General features: G+C 52.0%; 1 protein-coding gene and 1 pseudogene across 2 annotated transcripts in view; both read right to left on the minus strand.

Moving 5' to 3' along the window:
* Window positions 1-22,961, minus strand: part of USP7 (ubiquitin specific peptidase 7) — a 1,528,604-nt gene that overhangs the window by 296,349 nt on the left and 1,209,294 nt on the right. The window lies entirely within an intron of this gene.
* Window positions 9,628-10,634, minus strand: LOC147685477 (myeloid differentiation primary response protein MyD88 pseudogene; annotated as a pseudogene).

The following is a 22,961-nucleotide window of genomic DNA, read 5'->3' on the forward strand; positions in this document are numbered from 1 at the left end:
AGCAAAAGAAGGACATCCAATGTTTTCTAGGAGTGCCTCAAACAGGAAGAACAACCAAAGACCAGGTAGATCATCAGTTGATATGGACACCGGAATATGAAACGCAGGGAAGCTGTGATATTCTAAATAGAGGCAACATCCTGAAGCTCCTGGCTGAAATAGAGGAACTAAAACACAAACACATCTGACCTAGTTGTAGTGCAATTTCTCCTAGGAGAGATCTACATATCAAAAGAACAAACATTGACAACGTGGCAGACGCCGGAATTAGCACAGCTAATACTAAGTAGCTCTAAACAATTCTCAGCCTGGGGCAGTCAATTAAAAAAACCTGCAAGACCGTGTTATCCACTCCCGTTGAGAGAAACAGAGCTGCAGGATGCACAAGTTACTACTTGTGTAACGATATATCTGTAAGAGACATTAGTTAGTGATAGATTCCTTACCTTAGAATATCCCCAGGCGTCAGACTGGATCCGGAAATTTTTGCGTAGCAATACCCCTGCGCGCTGGTAGGCGTCGTCTGCGGCTCCGCGTCCGTCGTCGGCGTCGTGAGCGCCGGGATGACGTCATCGGAGTATATAGACGGCGCCCATGCGCGCTGACGTCAGTTCTGATAACACAGCTTTTCCGCGCCAGATACGCAGAGCCATGATAGAACTAACACTGGTGCCATTGAAACTAGGGCCCTGAAAGGGGATGACCTTAACCCTAAATATCGGTTCGCAGAACGGGGAGGATGGGAGGGCGGTAAGGAATCTATCACTAACTAATGTCTCTTACAGATATATCGTTACACAAGTAGTAACTTGTGCATCTGAAAGAGACACGTTAGTGATAGATTCCTTACCTTAGAATAGATACCCCAGCAATACCAACCCCGGTGGTGGGTCTGCGAACCAATATCACACCAGAAAGTCCTGGAGGACGGAACGGCCAAAGAAGCCATCCCTCCGGACTTGACTGTCCAGGCAGTAGTGTCTTGCGAACGTGTGCAGCGAGGCCCACGTGGCTGCCTGACAGATGTCCTGCAGGGGGACACCGCGGCCCAGGGCAGTTGTCGTTGCCGTGGCCCGAGTGGAGTGAGCCCGCAATCCAGCCGGGGGCTCCTTCCTCGCCATGGAGTAGCATGCTTGGATGCACAAGATGATCCACCTGGAGATGGTCCTCTTGTGTACAGCCTTTCCCTTCTTCGCGCCCACGTAACCAACGAAGAGTTGGTCATCCACCCGGAATTGGCGAGTGCGGTCTAGGTAGTAGGAGAGCGCACGTTTTGGATCCAGACGGTGGAGCCTCTCCTCCTCTTTCGAGGGATGCGGAGGCGGAAAGAAGGTGGGCAAGGTGATGGACTGCCCGATGTGGAAGGCCGTGACAACCTTGGGCAGAAAGGAAGGTCGTGTACGCAACACCACCTTATCAGGATGAACAGACAGGAAAGGCGGAGAAGAAGAAAGAGCCTGGAGCTCACTCACCCTCCTGGCAGAGGTGATGGCAACCGGGAAGGCCGTCTTCAGCGTAAGGAGACGAAGAGGACAGTTATGAAGTGGCTCAAAGGGAGCACACATCAGATAGGTGAGAACAAGATTCAAGTCCCACTGGGGCATCACGAAGGGAACAGGAGGGAACATGTGCGTGATGCCCTTCAGAAATCTACTCACTATAGGGGACTTGAACAAAGAAGGCTGATCTGGTAGCCTCAAGAAGGCTGAAAGAGCAGAAAGGTACCCTTTAAGAGTGCCCAGAGCAGAGCCCTGCTGGGCAAGGGAAAGAAGAAAGAGCAGCACCTCCGAAAGGGGTGCAGAGAGGGGATCCACAGCCTTTGCTGCGCACCATGCCACAAATCTATTCCACCGGCAGGCGTATACCGACTTTGTGGAGGGACGCCTGGCTGCCAGAATGATGTCACAGACTTCGGGAGGCAAGTCAAATGGCCTCAACTGCCGCCGCTCAATCTCCAAGCTTGTAGGTGGAGACTGGACAGGTTCGGGTGCAGGACCGTCCCCTGCTGCTGCGACAGAAGGTCCTCCCGAAGAGGCAGACGAATCGGGGGATCGACTGACATGCTGATTAGCTCGGGATACCAGTATCTTCGAGCCCAGTCCGGAGCCACAAGGATAACTTGGGCCCGGTCGCGCCTGATCTTCTTCAGCACTCTGGGCAGAAGTGGTATAGGCGGAAAGGCGTACAACAGGCCGCAGCTCCACTCGTGACGAAAAGCGTCTCCGAGCGAGTGCCGCCTTGGAAACTCCAACGCGCAGAACTGCTGACATTGCGCGTTCTCTTCTGTGGCGAATAGATCTAACCAAGGCTCTCCCCACTGTCGAAAGAGACCTTGCGCCACGTCCGAGTTCAGACGCCATTCGTGATCCATCATGCACCGGCGGCTGAGTTCGTCCGCCCTGGCATTCAGAGAACCTGCCAGGTGTTGAACCACCAGAGTCACGCCCTGATGTTCCAGCCACTGCCAGAGGCGCAGAGCCTCCTGGCAAAGGGTCCACGACCCCACACCGCCCTGTTTGTTGCAGTACCACATGGCGGTGGTGTTGTCGGTGAACACTTGCACCACGCTCCCCCTGACAGAGGGGAGGAATGCCTTCAGTGCAAGACGAATCGCCCGCAGCTCCAGAAGGTTGATGTGGAGCCGGGACTCCGCCGGAGACCAGAGGCCTCTGATCTCCGCCTCTCCCATGTGGCCTCCCCAGCCCTGGAGGGACGCGTCCGTCACAACTACGTGCTCCGGCTGGGGTAGAGAGAGGGGTCTGCCACTGACCCAGTCGCGGTCCGTGAGCCACCACTGCAGTTGCTTCGCAGTGCCCTCCGAGATCAGGACATGATCGGACAGGTTGCCCTGATGCTGGGCCCACTGAAACTTCAGGTCCCACTGCAGAGCCCGCATCCGCCACCTGGCGTGACGCACCAGAAGGATGCAGGAGGCCATCAGTCCCAGAAGCCGCAGCGTCAACCTGACCGAGACCCGGGATAACGGCCCGAAGATAGGAATCAGAGCCTGAATATCCCGAACCCGCTGCTCGGGTGGGTAAACCCGAAACTGCGCCGAGTCGAGAACCGCTCCGATGAAGAGGAGCTTCTGAGAGGGACACAGGTGTGACTTCGGCACATTGATGGAGAACCCCAGCAAGTGCAGGAGGTCGGCCGTAGTCTGGAGGTGGCTGACGACTGTCTGGGGCGAGCCCGCCTTCAACAACCAGTCGTCGAGGTAGGGGAAGACTGATACCCCTTGCCTGCGCAGATGGGCTGCGACCACCGCCATCACCTTCGTGAACACCCGTGGGGCGCTGGTAAGGCCGAAGGGGAGCACGGTAAACTGAAAGTGCTCTTGGCCTACCGTGAACCGCAGGTAACGCCGGTGGGCCGGCAGGACGGGGATGTGGAAATAGGCGTCCTGCAAGTCCAACGCTACCATCCAGTCTCCTGGGTCCAGGGCAGCCAGGACCTGAGCCAAAGTGAGCATCTTGAACTTCTCCGTCCGGAGGAAGCCGTTGACGTTCCGTAGATCCAAGATAGGGCGTAGGCCCCCTTTGCCCTTCTTGGGTACCAGAAAGTAGTGGGAATAACAGCCACGTCCTACTTCTGGCCCAGGAACGCGCTCGATGGCCCTCTTGGCCAAGAGGGCCGAAACCTCCTCTTGCAGAAGTTGCAAGTGATCCCCCGACACACGGTGGTATTGAGGTGGCATGGATGGAGGGGAAGACTCGAAGGGGAGGGAGAAACCCCTTCGGACAATTTGCAGCACCCACCTGTCCTAAGTGACTGTATGCCAGTGGGAGAGGTGATGGCGAACCCTGCCTCCCACAGGCGTCACATGGGCCTGAAAGCTCGGACTAGGAAGGTTTTGAGGCGGGGGCTGCTGAGGGAGGTGTGGACTGGCCTCGCCGCTGGCCCCGACCACCGCCACGGCGGTTCCCACGGCCGCCACCGCGTTGCTGAACATTCTGCGGCGCGTGGCTGACGGTCCGTGGTGGGGCGCCCCTTCCGTGGCCACGAAAGGAGCGAAAGGCACCCGATTGCTGGCGTGGGGCCGTAAGGCCCAAGGACTTGGCCGTGGCCCTGGAGTCCTTGAAACGTTCCAGCGCATGGTCTGCCTTGTCGCCGAAGAGGCGACGGCCATCAAACGGCATGTCCAGGAGGGTGGCCTGGACATCGGCCGAGAAATTGGCGGACCTCAACCAGGCGTGGCGTCGAACCGCCACCATCGTTGCCATCGCCCTGCCCAGTGAGTCCGTGGTATCCAGCCCACACCGGATGGAAAAGCGTGCCGCATCTCGGCCGTCCGCAAGGGTTTGGCTGAGTTTAGCCCTGACCTCCTCAGGGCATTGTGGCAGCACCTCCGCAACCGTGTCCCACAGAGTGTGGGTGTAGCGGCCCAAGAGACAGTTGGTGTTCACTGACCGGAGCCCTAGGCTCACAGACGAGAAGACCTTCTTCCCGAACTGCTCATATCTCTTGGATTCCCTGTCGGGCGGGGCCGACGGGAATGCGGTCTGGGAGTTGGAGGCCTGGATGACCAGGCTCTCGGGGGTGGGGTGGGTGGACAAAAAGCAAGGGTCGCCCGGTGCCGGGCGGTAGCGTCTGGCCACGTTCCTATCCACAGGGGGACCTGTGGCGGGCTTGGACCAAGTGCCCAGCAGAACGTCACACAAGGCCTCATTAAACGGCAGAAGGGGCTCCGCGGAGCCGGACTGCTGTTAGAGTACCTCAGTGAGGAGATTAGTCCTCACGGCCGCGACGGGGAGCTCAAGGTTTAGGGCCTTAGCTGCCTTCGTCAACACTACACTGTAAGCAGAACCCGCCTCCGAAGCCACAGTCGGGGGCGACGTAAATCCAGTGTCTGGCGAGGTGTCAATACCACTGGCCTCCCCAAGCTCATATGTCCAGTCCTGATGAGACTGGCAATCACGTGCCAGAGGGTCCTCGGACCCCTCCCATTGCTCCTCGTCACCCGGCTCCTGGAGACCAGGATTAACAGCCAGGGCCTCCTCGTGGAGATAGAACTCTCCGAAGGCCGACGGAATCGGCGCCCAGCGGCGCCCCTCCGACACCTGAGCAGGACCGTAGGAAGCATTGGGGTCGGCAACCACGTCGGCTGCCGGGGACGACACCTGAAGGGACGTCGCCGGCGAGGTCGTAAGGTCGACCGGCGAGGTCCCGGACCCGGAGCCGGATCCAGCGAGGTCGCGCGGCGCCGGGACCGAAGTCGCCAGCGGCGCCGGGGCCGAAGCACCCGACGTCGTCGGGGCCGAAGCGCCCGACCCGGAAGGACCTCCAGACGGAGCCGATCGGCCGAAGGCGCCACGGGAACCGACTGAGGAGGGAGGGCCCTCATGGCCATGAGGTACCTCTCGACCTCCTCCTGCGACGCGCCGTGCCCAGGGACCCGAAGGTGTGGGGCAGGCGGCGACGCTTGCGACTCCCGCGGAGCCGCGTGGGCGGTGTCGCCCGAATCCCCGGTCGCATCGAGCGAGCGACGGGGCGGGTCGGAGGACCGATGGTGTCGCTCCGACCTCTCATGCCTCTTACCTGAGGACTTGGAACCAGACGATCGGTGTCCACTCCCGGAACGTCGATGACTCCGACCTCGCGACCTGTCCCTCGACCTCCCGTGGGACCGGGACCGGGACCTGGAGCGGCGCGGGCCGACTGCCTCAGCTCGAGACGCTTGCGGGACCGCTCCCGCCTAGCCTTCGACGTCAGGGCCCGGCAGTCGGAGCAGGTTCGATCGTCGTGGTCGAGGCCTAAGCACTTCAGGCACCGGCGATGGGGGTCCGTGACCGACATGAGTCGGCCGCACTTCGAGCAAGGCTTGAACCCGGGCATCCCTGGCACCGATAGTCGAGAATCGACTAACTAGAGGATCAAAAAGATCAAAAAAGTTTTCAGTCAAAAAGTGACTGGGGGTAGAGCTTCTTCCGGATCTGCGCTAGCTGGCGCGGAAAAAAGAAGAACTGACGTCAGCGCGCATGGGCGCCGTCTATATACTCCGATGACGTCATCCCGGCGCTCACGACGCCGACGACGGACGCGGAGCCGCAGACGACGCCTACCAGCGCGCAGGGGTATTGCTACGCAAAAATTTCCGGATCCAGTCTGACGCCTGGGGATATTCTAAGGTAAGGAATCTATCACTAACGTGTCTCTTTCAGATATATACAGGATAACAAATTATAAAAAACACATGGAAAAGATATATTGGGTTGAAGGCAATTATATTGGATTATTATTGGGTTAAAGGCATGAGTGATACAGCTCAGACCTCGGCAATGTCAATGAAAAGAGAATATGGGTTAAGAGACACAAAGCAAGAAGAATGGAACTGGCTACCAAGTATATTGAACAATCAAGGTGTATGACATAATGGAGCTAAAGTCTCTATTTCGGAGTCAAATACAATAGACATGATATCTTGGAATATATCAGGAGCCAGGCGATTACTTTAAGATGGCATCCCACTCAAGAAGTGGGCAGACTCACATTATAGCCCTGCAAGAGACTTGGTCGCAAGAAGTCATTCCAATAGCTGGCTACGTTCACTACACAGTACCTGTGGAAAAAAGCAAGCTCTACGGTAGGGCTATAGGAGGTTTGTCTATGTACTTATCAACAGCAGCGAACAGTTGAAATCTCCAGACCCCAGCATACAAATTGTAGAATTCTCAGATCAATATTTAAATACAACTAAAACGAAAATAATAATGAATTACTATACACAACCAAAGGCTCAAATAACGAGCATTGGAAATGCAATACGTCTCGCATGTGTTTATGTTAGAGTGTTTGTCTTTGCTAATGGTACTGTGTTTTAGGTGTGTGTTATTTAGTGCATGTATGTGATGTGTCGTGGAATTATGTGGTTTGGATTGTAATTGTTAGCTGTGTAGCAGTATGAAGCATAGAGTTTGGAGGAGAAGAATGTGAGAAGATTTGTGAAGGTGAGTGAGGTGGAGGAGAACAGCATGAGGGACAATGAAGGAAAGTGAGGAGAGTAGCATGAGGCAGAGGAAAAGAGAGAGGAGAGGAGTATGAAGCAGAAGGAAGAGTGAGGAGGAGAGCAGCGTGAGGTAGAAGGAAGGAGAGGGAGGAGAGCAGTATGAGGCACTTAGAAGACCTGAGTCCAAAGTGATGTCAGTACCTCAGCCCTCCCACCAGCACTGCTTCGACCGACACCAGACTTGAGGGCCCCCCGCCCTGAAGGCGAAAGTCCGCTCTGCCCAACCATTGCAAACCACACCCAACCTCCTTCGCATCTCTCACCTCACAAACACCCCTCGTACAGCCCGCCCCTGTAGCAGATCTGTCAAGTGCCACCGTAAGCCCCGCTCTTATTTACAGGAATTATAGAAATTCCTGTGACTGGCCCGATGGAGAATGCGGGGGCATTCGCCAATATTAACATAACTATTTAAAAGAGTTGTGACCTTGTGTAACGGCATGAAGGCGGCCCTGAAATCTACGTCTTAAAATCAGACGACGAATAGCATGTTCCAAAACAAGGTAATTACTGTGAAATTAAAATGTGCTACTTTCAAGTTGCTAAAAGCATGGTGCAGTTGCTCCGCTGTGGCTGGTAACCTCTTTCTACAGTGAGGTTTCTGAACACCATTTACCACGCTTGGCTGCCACACCATAAAGCTTCCAGTGTTGTTGCTGCCGCTGTTCTTCCCTTGTAAATATGTCCGTGGAATGTCTTGAACGGATAACCTTTGGAGGCATTGGTAATTTTTTATTTTATTGCTGAATTAATGTAATTCCTTTATTTTCGGGGGAAACTGAAGACCTGCCAGAGATCACAATGCGCACCTGTACCGACGACGCAGGGACTGTACCTTGGTTACCCAGTTTCAGGGCAGGCTGCTCTGCCTCTTCCGCCCTGGAAGGAGGCTCTCCGTGCCAAGCCAGACATCGGTAACTATACAACTCGTTGCGTATAAAATCCTTGTAATGCACCGTTAAAGGTTTAGAATCCGTGTAGTGTTTGCACCTGTAGGTCTAAGTCCCAATGCAATCCTTTCACATTCCCCATTGTACAGTGAGCTGCCTTTTATGGACACCACGTTGGAGGGGTCAGCAGACACTCTTACTACCAAATCCACATCCATACTGCTTTTTATAACCAGCTACGCAATGACTTCCTTCCGATTCTATTTTCTCCACTGTCTGAGCATCGATGCACTCTGGGTACTTCATGTGCATAAACGTGCGAATACCGTGAGGCCTTAGTGCTGCGTGAATCGGGAAAATTTAAACTGGCCATCATCTGCTACTCGCAGCAGGCGACCCCCTATGCAGCCGGGATCAGAAGGACCTGGAGTACCAACACAAATGGATACAAGCGGATGCCACCTAAGGCCAGATTCGGCCGCTCGATACACGTTGTACATATGCAAACGGGAAACAACATTCCTGGGCACAAGCATCTATCAACAAGAAGGGTCCATCCACTGCAATGCCTCCTTCCAGCAAGGAGAACGAGGCAACGACGAAAACCGCACGCACACAAAACAAAAAAAGGGGCGGGAACAGGATACTGAATCCCACCCCTCCAGACTCCCTGACCTGCCTCATGGTTGCCAAGGCAATATTTCTAAAAATATTGTCGTGCTACCGTAAGGCAAGTCATGGAGTCCTCGAGAGGCGGTATCCAGAGCAGACAAATCTGCTAAACAGGAGCTTTTTCCAATGGCAGGCCTCCGTTTCGAGAGGTCTGCCAATGGAAAAAAGGGGCGTGGCTTCACGCCATACTGATATCCCCTCCTCACAATATCTCTTTGTCTGCAGCAGCACATGCGCTGCAACGCAGGCTTCGACCTAAAAAGGAAGAAAAAGGCCTTTTTAATTAAAACAATATTGAGACTACGTTGTGAAGACCAGACGTGGAATATAATTGTAACAGGCAATTTTAATTCAAACTTGATATTCACGCCAGATGATGATATTCTAAGTGCAGAGAACTCATTTTGGTGTGTACCACAGCAAGACAGCACGGGGAACAACCGTACGGATCGTATTGGATAACAACTAGTTACAGATATTGAATTTCAAGGAATGAGAGTCCTCAATGGAAGAAATAATGAAGATCGCCCCCCTAAAAAACATGGTTCAAGGGCTCATTCAGCGTTAGACTTCACACTTGTAACTATTTCCCTATTATTGGTATTAGCTCGTTTCTACATAGAGTTTACCCCTTTGAGTGATCACCCAATACATGTCATCTTCAATCTAGACACACCAAGACATCAACCCACCAACTTGCCTGAGGGCGAACTTACCTTTACTAATCTAAGATGCCTGAAAATGGACAAACATGAATAAAACAAACATATTCTTAACTATAAAGAGGATCCTGGCCGAGTTAACCACAGAACCCATTAGCAGAATACAAGCCTGGTCGCTATTTCTAGATAAACTAGCGGAAACTATGAAAGTGGTAGAAATTGGGGTCCAAAGAAATGACCGGACAAGAAATCTACCAAAAGATCTGCAAGCATTAAAAAAAAGAACTAAGAGCTCAAGGGAAACTGCGGCAGGATACATCCAAGGGTGTAGGCTGAATAGCATTCCAACAAATGAGAATAAAATTCATTTTTTTAAGTACAAAAAATTGTGTATTTATTACAAATCAGACACAAAATAACCATTTGCAGAATTGTTTCCTAAATGTTCATATACTGGAATGCACTGAACGGATGGGGTCCTATGGTGTGTTCCTCTTTTCGTTAACATATTTGAGAACGCTTTGGCCAATCTATTCCAAAACCCGCCATGGGTGCAGTGGTTGGTGTAGTCGCACACAGTGATGAAGCGCAGGATGCTTGGAAATTCCTTCTTCATGGGCTCGTACTTGACTGGAATAAGGCGTTTCTCGCGGGCACCTGGGCATAAGCCAAGAGCAAATTTGGTCTGGAAATGAGATCCACTGCTGGCCAAATAATCATCTGAAATGACAACCACCATCATCTTACACCTCTTTTGTATAAGCCGACTTGTGATGGACCACACGCAGGTTCCTGGTAGGATGTCTCAATCAAAGACACACAGCTTCAGTTTATAATCCATCTGCTCGAGCTGCTTAATCATCTCGTGGACGAACTGAATGCCATTTTGGCAGTAGCAGATGAAGGCGTCAAACAGCTCCGGTGCGTTCCCAAGAGGATCGTCTCTGGTTGTGATGCCAGACAATTCGTGAGACCTTGGAAAGCTGCTCCCCACCACTTGATCCTGCAGAGGAAGGCTGTATTGCTTCTGCTGTTGCTCGACATACTTTCAGCAGTCATCTTCTATTTTCCGTTTGAGGTCGGTGAGAATGTCTTGCCTTTCAATTCTCTTCAGCATTTCCAAGAGGCCACAACTGCAGCACGAAAGCACTTTCCTTGCCAGTCTTCCAGCACTTTCGCCATAGGGTTGGTAGATGCCTCAAAGTTCTTGATCTCCAAGTAACTGTAGCCCATTTCTTCAGCTAGTCAGGTCCAGTCAATCGCCACCATGGTCCTAGGGGTTTAGGTACATGGACAGTTTGTTTCTCACATGAAAATTCAGGGCGATCAGTGGATTGGCATCCATATCACAAGTTACTGGGCCAGGGTTGGTAGCCTGAGCCATGACTGCCTTGCCCAGCTCAATGAGCTAATAAGAGCTGCTCCTTCTCACGTGCGTCACTTGATCATCAGCATCCGAGTCCTATAAGCCTGAAAGCAAGTAACTTACAGCTCACTGACACACCGAAGAATTAATCATAGCCTTCAGTTTCTGTTTTAAAAGTTAATCAAAGAGGCATTATTCTGTGAGCGAAGTCATCTTGGCTGAGCTGCGGTGTCTGCCTATTTCGAGTTGGAACCAGGAAGCGCTTTACGAACTTGACAGCCAGGCGTCGAATGAGAATACAATTCAAAAGAAGAATATGGAAACTTAGAGAAAGCAGAGTTTCCGGACAAAACTAATTCATGACTTAAGACACTCAAATTAAAAAAAATTCTGGCAGTCGAACAACTTGAGGAGACCTCTAAATATCCTAATATCGCATATACAGGAGCAGGTTATATTACTTAACTCCTTCGATGGTCATGACGGAACGGTTCCGTCATGAGCGTCGGTTGGCCTGTGCTCATGACGGAACCGTTCCGTCATGAGCCCGTTTGCTCATTAGAACGTTCAGCACAGCGCAGGAATCTGCGCCGCGCTGATGTGGTTAAGGATAAACTTAAAGAAGAACAACCCCATGATATGGACAACTTTTATTTTCCAACTGAGAGGTCCACTAGTTAAAAAGGAATGAAATTGCAGATCACTGAAGTAAACTACTAAACAGAAGAAATAACCAACATAATAAAGAAAGGCAAAATCGATGGTGCCCCCGGTCCACATGGCGGTGGTGTTGTCTTAACACCTGCACTACATTCCCCCGGACAGAGGTTGTAGGAGGGTGGATGCCTGACTATGGTTACCCCCAACTTTTTGCCTGGTGTTTTGCTGGTTTTCCGATTAGTTGACCTGGGACCCTGCTATTCAGGGCCCCAGGCCTACTGCTCTCTCTGTAAAATGGATTCCGTGTACCTTAGGTACATATCTAATTGGATACTGAGTCACCTTATCAGTCCCTGTACAGTGTACCTTAGGTACCCAGGGCATAGGTGTTCCCAGGGCCAACCAGGGGCTGCAGCATGTATTATGCCACCCCTAGCTGGCCATCTAAATCTGACACAACTGGCTGCACTACAGCTGGGGCAAGGTGGTGTAATCACCTTTTGCTTTAGATATAGTATACCTATGTCTAACCCTAAAATGGACACATGTATTCCTATCAGTCACTCATATGGCAAGCCTTAACAATCCTGAAGGCAGAGTGCTTGTAATTATGTGAGATGGTGCTCTGGCATGAGCTGAGTCCGTCTGCAGCTTGCGGAACCAAGTCCTAATAGCTGTTCTATGATAACGCGTACCATATACTCTTAAGTGCATTATAATCCTTGCGGTTATTTGCCAACTCTGGTATTGCTTTATCAAAACATGTCGAGTAAGGCGTCATACGAATTGGAATACTAACCCCTTGCCAATTCTGGCGACGGGGTTAGCATTCCACCCTTCTAGAGGGACACGACATGTATGTAACTGTGAACCCCGGTTAAAGTTAACGGAAGCCTCAGCTCCACAAAATGGATGCTGCCACCACAGACACAAGTCTGACCTCCTGCTGTTGGAAGTCCTTCCAGTGAGGAGAGTTTGGACAAAGGGTTTCCTGTCAGGGGCAGTGCTAACACCATCCCAGACAGGGTTTTGTGTATCCTAGGAAGGCAGGGCTGAATAGGAAGGTGACTGCAAGTGGCACCCCGGTGCTCACTATGCATCTGCCGGCTTGAACCAGTTCCAGGGGCACACCAGCCCCTGAGCTGGGGAAAGTCCGGACATGGGAGAGGGGTGTAACCACCCCCCTTCCTGGTCCCACCCATGGGCAGGACCTAGTCCCGTACCAGCCCCTTTCTTTAGAATAAAGGTAGGAGCAGGGACCCTTCCAAATTAGATCATCTTTGAATCCTGAAACTACTTTCTACAAAAGGAACTCTCGACGACTTCTCAAGATTTCTCCCTTGTGACTAAGGAGTAGTCACCCTGCAGCAGCAGGCACCAACTAAGTATCTTGCGGTTTGCTGAAACGTCCTTCCTCCGGAACCAGACTGCCCAGCTCGACGAGACCCGGACTCCCTGCCCTCTCTGACCTCAACCTGCCTCTACAGCACAGCTGAGAACCGTAGGTGCCGGAGATCATCAGAACCAGCACGACACTGAACCAGCACGACCACCCAGGGACCCTCGAGTGGGTGCACTGGGGTAAGAGAAGCCCCAACCCCAAGCAGCACGAGCACCGAAGTCCAGCCCCCCAGCATCCACCAGATCTGCGTGGGGCCCTTTTGCTCCTTGGTTGCTGCTACGTTGTCCGGTCACTTGCCCGTTGGCTAGTGACCCTTCAGACTACGTCCTACGTTTGTTTCACCGCTGGTCTAGCTCCTCTAGACTGGACCTAGTCTCCTCCTGAAGGGGACCTTCCTCGGACCCTCCTGGTCCACTCAAGACGCCATTTTGTGTCGCCACGTGGGCTTGCCGTAGCCAAGGCTTGTTGCCTCCTTCACCGGATCCAGCTTCGCCAGCAGCAGACATTCGACGTGGGACAGCTCGCAGACCTCCAGCGTGGTCGACATCAGCGCCCCTGGTCCGTGCAGCAGCAGAATCCAGTGTCACCTCTTCACCTAGCTGAGTGACCTCGTCCGGTGCCATCCTGGTGCCCACCTAATCACTGGCTAGTGATTCAGAACTTGGTCCCCTCAGCTTACAGGTACTCTTCTTCACTGATCCGTCCCCGGATCAGCCCGGAACATCTTCACTGGTCGCCTGCCAGCAACTTCCACTTCAGTCTCCTGGTTCGTCAACGAGGATTCCCGACGACACTTGAACCCTATGCAGCCGCAGCCCCTGGGCTAGGTAAACCGAGTACCACGGTGCTCCAGCGTAGAACAACTCTCTAAGTGTCTAGATCCACTTTCGTTTTTGACCTACCTAGTCGGGTTCGCCCGGGAACACTAACTTTGCATTTACTAGTATCCATAGACTTTGTCCCGCATTATGCACGAGAGTTTCCACTCTGCACACGGCACTCCTAGGCCTCCTGCTTCTAATCTAAGGGTTCAGCATTGTAGGCCTAGCGTTTCTAAAGTCTCTGAGAGTAGTACTTACCTGCTAGTAATTTCGCATTCCACTTCCATAGTATATGGTTATTCGTGCCCCTCGGGCATTTGTGTAAATTGTGCGACTTTCAGTATTTCTTTAAGAGTTTTGTTTTGTGCTTAGCACCCTGTCCTCATAAAGAGTCCAGGGTTGTGTTGTTATAAATAAATATCCTTTTATTTTCATAACAACTTGTGTGGTGTCCTTTCACTTGGTGTTCAAGGGGTATATGTGATGGTATAACAGCTGGCTTAACACGCCCTCTAGAGTTTAGCCTAAAGACTGCTCTTGTCCATGCTACTAGGATAGCTGGTCTAGAAGTTTGACTTACAACCAATCATCAATAAGGTTCGTTTGGTATGATACACAGTGATCACTAGAATAATGAGCACTATATATCAGGCCAACTTCTCACAATTACTGCTTGGATACCGAAGTGAGGAGGAACGGCCACTTTGCGCGCTCTGTCCTCCAAGATTTCTTGGTATAGCAGGGTGGACACCCTCCTCCGGGAGTGGGGACTGCTATGGGACTCTATTCACAAGGTTAGGAATCCACAAGGCAGATGTATCTATCAGAAGAGCAAGTTACTTACCTTCGGTAACGCTTTTTCCGGTAGATACAGTATCTGCCTGTGGATTCCTATCTGACCCACCCGCCTCCCCGTTGTCCACTCTGCTTTACCTATGCTTATGTACATTTTTGTATATTTATGTATATGTTTGAAATGGGTTTTCTTACCTTTGCTACACACTGCATAATTTTGAAATGTATGTACTGTGTACAATGTATTTGTATATATTGTCATTGGTCCGTCCGGGTGCCTCGAAGGCACGGAAAAAAGGGCGGAACTGATGTCATCACGCCGATGTAGGCCTAATAAGGAGTCTGTGAAGTCAGACTGAGTCGCGCGCGATGCCGTGCCCCTATGACGTCGTCCACGCCGGCGTGCTACAAAGAATTTTCCGAACGTTGCTGACGCAAGGGGGATATTTACAAGGTGAGGAATCCACAGGCAAATACTGTATCTACCAGAAAAAGCGTTACCGAAGGTAAGTAACTTGTTCAGCACAAGCCATTTGGAAATGGGCCATACATCACAAAAGTTATCTCCTAGCAGAACTTCTTCCAGGAGTAAACAATCTGATTGCAGACCTTCTCAGCAGAGGCAGCAATTCCACAAGTGGGAACTTGATCCCCAGATTTTTCTTCCCTACTTTCAGACATGGGGATTTCCTTACAGACCTGTTTGCTACAGCTCAAAACACAAAGAGCCCACACTTCGCCTTCAGATTCCCACACCTGCTCTCCAAAGGCAATGCCCTATGGATGAACTGGTCAGCGATATTTGCCTATGCTTTTCCGCCTCTCCCACTCTTTCCACTGGTAGTCCTGAAGCTCAGACAATCATCCCTCAAACTCATTCTCATAGCATAGCATAGCACCCCCAAGGGTACCTCAACCTTGGTTCACCACACTGCTAGAGCTCTCAGTTCCACACCAAAGGCTGCAACTCTGCTCCAGTCTCCTCCCTCAGAGCCATGGAGAAATCAGGCTTTCAAATCACAAGGAATTTAACTCCAGACAATAACCGTATTGGATATGTTTTCTGACCCACCTGTCCATGGTGATGGACTTCCAGACGGGCAGGAACTGCTGGAGTCTCCCCCCGACCGGTGTTGTGTGGTCGGGGGGCAGTGACAAGGCGTCACTGTTTGTTGGTGGTAGAGGACCTGGAGCTGTTGTTGCCACGTCTTCTGCCCTTGGCGCTGTTGCCACGATATCCACCACGACTCTTGTTGGCATAAGTAGTCTGGGTGTTGCCTTTGTAGTATTGCGTGGACTGTGAAAGCTGACCCCTTGAGACGCCTCTAGTGCTGGAGCGACGAAAGGACCCACCCCGAAACTGCTGGGACTGTAAGGCACCCACGGATTTAGCAGTGTCAGTGTCCTTTTTTATTTTTTCTAGGGTGGTGTCAACGTCTGGTCCGAACAGGTGATCTGGGTTAAGTGTTTGGTTGAGGATGGTGGTCTGGATTTCTGGCTTAAATCCAGAGATTCGCAGCCAGGCATGTCTCCGAAGCATGACGCTGGTGTTTATAGCTCTGGCAGCGGTATCGGCTGCGTCCAGAGTGCACTTAATGGAAGCGTTGGAGATAAGCTTCCCCTCTTGAATCAGCATCTCAGCCCCCTCTTTGTATTGATCAGGCAGGTGTTGCAACAGGGTCTCTAGTGTATCGTAGTGCGCCCTGTCATAGCGCGCTAGAAGCGCCTGTGTGTTAGAGATGCGCCATATGTTGGCCGCCTGTGCTGCTACCCTCTTCCCCGAAGCTCAAAGACCTTGGATTCTTTGTCTGGGGGAGGAGCATCACCCGTAGTCTGAGAATTGGCCCTCTTCCGGGCATTCGAGACGACAAGGGAGTCCAGAGGCAACTGTCCTTTAATGTAGGTAGGATCAGTAGGCGCCGACTAATATTTTTTGTCAATTCTAGGGTTGATTATCCTCGCCCTGGTAGGTTCTTTGAAGATCTCAGCCGCACGCTTCAGAACACCGTTAAGCATAGGCAAAGTTTTTACAGTCTTTTCAGATACTGAAAAAGTGTCAAAGAGGAAATCCACATCCACAGGGTCAGCATGCAGCTGCACATTGTGATTGTTAGCAGCCCGTTCAATGAGGGCATTTAACGCAGCAGAGTCTTCAGTAGGTGAAGTCTTGGCAGAAAAGAGTTGAGGGTCTTGTCCCGAATGAGGATCCCCGGGATCGCCACCAGCTGCCCAGGGCTCATTTGTATCCTCAGGGTCTGTATAGACTGGATAACTGTATTCATCCTCCTCATCACCCTCACCAGCGTCCACATCGGAGTAAGTGGGCAACACATCATGAGTCTGTGGTGAAAGGGGTTCCACCAAGACCGGAGAGCAAGCAGAGTCCTTCTTCTTCTTCTTGAGAGGGATCTTGTAAGACTCCAGTAGGGGTTCAGGGGTGATGTTCCGCTTCAGGAGGGAAAGCCTGCCCGTTTCGGCGTGGAAGTGTTCCTGACGCTGATCCTCCGAAGGTTGTCGAGGTCGCGGGCCGTGGACCACTGACGCCGCCTTCGGCGCCGAGGAGACCATTTCGGGCACGCCGGCCACTGCCTTAGGAGCGAAAGCCTTCGGCGCCGTCTTAGGCGGCAACGTAAAGAGGATCGGCGTGGACGCCTTAACTGGTTTCTCCACAGGCTTCGCAGGCGGAGGGTTCTTCGGTTCGACCGCTGCGGTGCCGTCCCTGATGCGTTGCAGGGAGTCCGTCACCTTCTTGGTGAACGCAGCGGATGGACGCGCCGGTTCAGCGGAGTCCTTCGAGGACATCTTCGGAGTTGAGTCCTTCGAGGCCACTTTGGTAGTCAACTCACGAGGCGCAGCGGCCTTGGCCTTGTCGTGCAGACGCGGGGCAGAGAGGACCTTCGGGTCATCTAGTCGCTTTTTCTGGGCACCGAGAGTTTTCTTTGGTTCGTCGACAGCTTTCTTCGGGTCGATGTGGCCCTTACCGGCGTCAACCGTCCTCGGCGCCGACGCACCAGTATCGACAACCTTCACTTTAGTCTTCGGCGCGGCAGACTTCGTCTCGATGCCCTTGACTTGGCCTTTCGGCTCGACAGCCATCTTCGGCGCCGAAGCCTCAGAAGTTTTCGATCCGACCAAAGCGATGCGCACTTTCGGTTTCGATACTTGCACCTGCGCAGTATCTGGCGTTGAGACCGTAGGTTTCACTTTCGGTTTCGTTTTGCCAGGGAGTGACTCGGTAACAATGTCCGTGGCCGGGCCCGAAGGCGGGGCCGTGTAACCCATATCGAGGTCTTGGGTAAGGCCCGAAGGCGATCGCTAGACCTGGGCCTCAAACAGGCACGGCCCCAGAGTCAGAATGAGGAAGCTCCTCTTCCGAGCTATCCTCCATGGCCCCGAGGGCACCGTCGTCGTCTCCTACCTCCTCGACGACTTCTTCGCTTTCGAACACCCCAGCATCCGCGTCCTATTCTTCTTGGACGTCCGAAGCGGGGGTTGATTCCGAAACGTCCTGGATATATTCTTCCTCGAAATCCCCAGCATCGAAAATGTCCGTAGGCGCCGGAGCAGATTGCTGGGCCTCCAGGCGCGCAGCTCGTCGGAGCTTGAGTGTCTTCTTGGACCTGAATCGTTAACAGGCCATACACCTGGCCTTATCGTGGTCCGGCGACAGACACTTGTTGCACACCGGGTGGACGTCGATGTGGGGGTACTTCGAGTTACATACCGGACATCTCTTGAATGGACTTCGGTCCATGATGGATGGTCAATAAATCAGGAGCGTCGACTAGGCCTTCTGCGCCGAAAGCACGCGGAAGTACAGAAACCGGCTCGGAGCGGAGCTAGAAGAAGTAAAGCCGAACGCAAGACAATACCGACGTATAGACTAAAGACCTTTTGGTCTCAAGAAAGTTTTTCTATCGATTCCGACAAGAGGGAATTAAAGACATCCAAACCCAATGGCGGAAAAAAACAATCTGAGGATGGAGTCGATGCTCATGCGCACTGTAGTCCAGGGGAGGAGCCACCTATCTCGTGATACTTCGAAGACTCTTCCAGGACAACAATGTGCAATCATCCGGACCCAACACTAGGCGGCGATCTATGCACAGATATGAATTCAGCAGCCCACATGCCTCAAACCCATTTTTTACCAGGTCCCAGAGGCCCCTCCGGGGCGCATCACTCAGCATGGCGGGCAGACTGGACAGCGAGAAGCGGAAGACCAAAACCACACACCGAGGGTGTACCATCCAATCGAACGTTATGGACCGCTATTTTTATACAATCAGCGAACAGGTTTTTAAGTGTTCAGAAATATGGCGCTCAGCTTATCACAGTAAGTATTAAGATGTCGTGGTATGGAATTAGGTGCTTCTTGGCAGAGGAAAACCTTAACCTCTGTAAGAGAAGAGGTTCAGGGACCTCTCTCTAATGTAATTGGACAAGAATCCAGAGCACACTTAGTGTATCCAATCAAGTTTCAATCTTCAAATGGTCAAATGGTCAAAGCAATGGGATAGATCAAACAAACATAAGTTTTCAAAAGGTTTTATTGTTCAACAGTGTTCTTTTCTCAGAATCACTGTGCTTATCACTCTAGCCTACACGTGTTTCATCACAGCATGTGGCTGTGAATCTTCAGGGCTGATCTGAATGATCGAGGCGCGTTATCGGGAGACCGGTGATAATTCCGTCCCGGTCCTAATCGGGATGTTTCTGTTTACAGGAGAGCGGTACCGAAAATAATCGGTTTCCGTTCCGTCAGAATGGGGGTAGTGTGTAAATATACACAGCGTCGGTATTTTCGGGCTGTTTGTTGCCCGTGGGTTGAGCTGAGTGCAGCTCCTGTTTCCGAGTGCGGAAACAGAAACATCCCGATTAGGACTGGGACGGAATTATCACCGGTCTCCCGATAACGCGCCTCGATCATTCAGATCAGCCGTGAAGATTCACAGCCACATGCTGTGATGAAACACGTGTAGGCTAGAGTGATAAGCACAGTGATTCTGAGAAAAGAACACTGTTGAACAATAAAACCTTTTGAAAACTTATGTTTGTTTGATCTATCTCATTGCTTTGACCATTTGACCATTTGAAGATTGAAACTTGATTGGATACACTAAGTGTGCTCTGGATTCTTGTCCAGTTATGGACCGCTATACCCAGCCTAAAGGGACCCCCAGTGGTGCGAGTAGGTCTCTGGAAGAGGCGGGAGATGGCTCGGCTGCAATGGATGAATTGACCCTACGTGATGTCATGGGTGCCATTGCTAGCATGAAGACCTCAATAGGCCAACAGTAAGAAATTGGCTCTAAAGCTCGACACGGTGGCGATTGACGTCAACCTGATCAGGACAGATCTGGCGAAGACCAACGAAAAGGTCAAGTCTCTAGATCTAAAGACCGCCAGCCTCACGACCGATGTGTCCGATTTGCAAACAGAGGTTCGTAATCTACGATCCTCCAACGACCTCTTTGCCCGCCGACTGGAAGATTTTGAAAGTCGGGCAAGGCGCAACAACATTCGCAGACGATACGATTTTGTTGTCCCAAACCCCAAAGGGTTTACAAAATCTTTTAACACCATGCGTGCCACGCGTTTTCCCGCTGTGAGCTGAGTTTTTAAAAAACCCGCGGTTCATGACGAGCTCAGCTCGTCATTAGCAAAGGCATTAAATGCACTTAATGATTACTGCAAATTAAAAGCTCTGGAACACAAGTTACTTATCTTAGGTAACAATATATCTGTAAGAAACAGAAGTTAGTGTTAGATTCCTTACCTTAGAATATCCCCAGGCGTCAGACTGGATCCGGAATGTTTTGCGCAGCAGCACCCCTGCGCGTCGACTGGCGTTGTCCGCATTTGTCGTCGTTGGCGCAGGGATGACGTCGTCTGAGTACTTAGACGCAGCCCTCGCACGCGGACGTAAGTCCTTATACACAGCTTTTCCGCGCCAGAAACGCAGAGCCATGATAAAAACCAACACTGGTGCCATGAAACTAGGGCCCTCAAAGGGAAGAACCTTAACCCTAGATATTGGTTGGCAGAACGGGGAGGATGGGTGGGGCAGTAAGGAATCTAACACTAACTACTGTTTCTTACAGATATATTGTTACCGAAGGTAAGTAACTTGTACATCTGAAAGAAACAGGTTAGTGTTAGATATCTTACCTTAGAATACAAACCCCAGCAATATCAACCCCGGTGGTGGGTCTGCGAACCAATGATCACACCAGAAAGTCCTGGAGAACAGAAACGCCGAAAAAGCCAACTCTCCGGACTTGGCTGTCCAGGCAGTAGTGTCTAGCGCACGTGTGCAGCGAGGCCCACGTAGCTGCCTGACAGATGTCCTGCAAAGGGACTCCCCGACCCAGGGCAGTAGTAGCCACAGTGGCCCGAGTGGAATAGGCACGCAGCCCCACAGGAGGCTCCTTTTTAGCCAGTGAATAACAAGCCTTTATGCACAAAACGACCCATCAAGAAATGGTTCGTTTGTGCACCGCCCTTCCCATCTTAACACCCACGTAACCAACAAAGAGCAGGTTGTCCACCCGGAACTGGCGTGTGCGGTCCAGGTAGAATGAGAGCGCATGTTTTGGGTCCTGACGGTGGAGCCTCTCTTCCTCTTTCGAGAGATGCGGAGGCGGAAAGAAGGTGCGCAAGGTGATGGACTGCCCCATGTGAAAGGCTGTGACCACCTTGGGCAGGAAAGGAGGATGCGTTCTTAAAACAACTTTGTCCGGATGGACAGAAAGAAAATGAGGCTAGAAGATAGAGCCTGGAGCTCACTCACTCTCCTGGCAGAGGTGATGGCAACCAGGAATGCAGCATTAAGAGTAAGAAGACGATGAGGGCAATTGTTAAGTGGCTCGAATGGAGTGCACATCAAATAAGTCAGAACAAGGTTCAAGTCCCACTGAGGCATCACGAAAGGAACAGGAGGAAACATGTGAGTGATGCCCTTCAAGAATATAATTACAACAGGGAACTTGAAAAGAGAATGCTTATTAGGAAGCCTTAAGAAGGCTGAAATGGCCGAGAGGAAGCCTTAGATAGTGCCCAGAGCAGAGCCCTGCTGGGCAAGAGAAAGAAGAAAGAGGAGAACCTCTGAAAGGGGGGCAGAAAGGGGATCCACAGCCTTTGCTGTGCACCATGCCACAAATTTGTTCCACCTGCAGGCGTATACCGATTTTGTGGAGGGATGCCTGGCTGCCAGAATGACAACACAGACTTCAGGAGGCAAGTCAAATGACCTCAACTGTCGCAGCTCTATCTCCACACATTGAGGTGGGGACTGGACAGGTTCGGGTGGGGGACCATCCCCTGCTGCTGCGACAGAAGGTCCTCCTGAAGAGGCAGACAAATCGGGGGATCGACTGAAATGCTGACTAGCTCGGGATACCAGTATCTTCGTACCCAGTCTGGAGCCACAAGGATGACTTGGGCCCAGTCGCACCTGATCTTCAGCACTCTGGGCAGAAATGGTATAGGCAGAAAGGCGCACAACAGACCGCAGCTCCACTCGCGACAAAAAGCATCCCTGAGCGACTGCCACCTTGAAAATCCCAACTCGCAGAACTGAAGACATTGCGCGTTCTCTTCTGTGGCCAATAAATCTAACCAAGGCTCTCCCCAATGCTGAAAGAGACCTTGCGTCACGTCCGAGTTCAGACGCTATTCGTGATCCATCATGCACAGATGGCTGAGTTCATCCGCCCTGGCGTTCAGGGAACCTGACAGGTGTTGAACCACCAGGGACACGCCCTGGTGTTCCAGCCATTGCCAGAGGCACAGAGCCTCCTGACAAAGGGTCCACGACTCCACCCTGCCCGGTTTGTTGCAGTACCACATGGCGGTGGTGTTGTCTGTGTACACCTGCACTACACATCCCCGGACAGAGGGAAGGAAGGCTTTCAGTGCAAGCTGGATCGCCCGCAGCTCCAGAAGGTTGATATAGAGCCGAGACTCCGCCGGAGACCAGAGGCCTCTGATCTCCCTCTCTCCCATGTGGCCCCCCCATCCCAGTAGGGACGCATCAGTCACCACTACGTGCTCCGGTTGGGGTAAGGAGAGAGATCTGCCGCTGACCCAATCGCAGTCCGTGAGCCACCACTGCAACTGTCTCGCAGTGCCCTCCGAGATCAGGACGTGGTCGGACAGGTTGCCCCGATGCTGGGCCCACTGAAACTTCAGGTCCCACTGCAGAGCCCCCATCCGCCACCTGGCATGAGGCACCAGAAGGATGCAGGAGGTCATCAGCCCCAGAAGCCGCAGCGTCAACCTGACGAGACTCGGAAACAAGGCTGAAAGATCAGAATCAGAGCCTGAATATTCTGAACCCGCTGTTCGGGAGGATAAAACCAAAACTGTGCCGAATCCAGAACCGCTCCAAATGAGAGGAGCTTCTAAGAAGGACACATGTGTGACTTCAGCACATTGATGGAGAACCCCAGCAGGTGCAGGAGGTCTGACTTAGTCTGGAGGTGGCTGACAACTGTCTGGGGTGAGCCCGCCTTTAACAACCAGTCGTCGAGATAGGGGAAGACTGACACCTCTAATATGCGCAGATGAGCTGTGACCACCGCCATCACTTTCGTGAACACTCTAGGGGTGCTGGTAAGGCAAAAGGGGAGCACGGTAAACGGAAAATGCTTGTGGCCTACCGTGAACCGCAAAAGAAGGAAAAT

Source organism: Lissotriton vulgaris, chromosome 10 (assembly GCF_964263255.1).
Source record: "Lissotriton vulgaris chromosome 10, aLisVul1.2, whole genome shotgun sequence".
In the NCBI taxonomy this organism is placed as follows: domain Eukaryota; kingdom Metazoa; phylum Chordata; class Amphibia; order Caudata; family Salamandridae; genus Lissotriton; species Lissotriton vulgaris.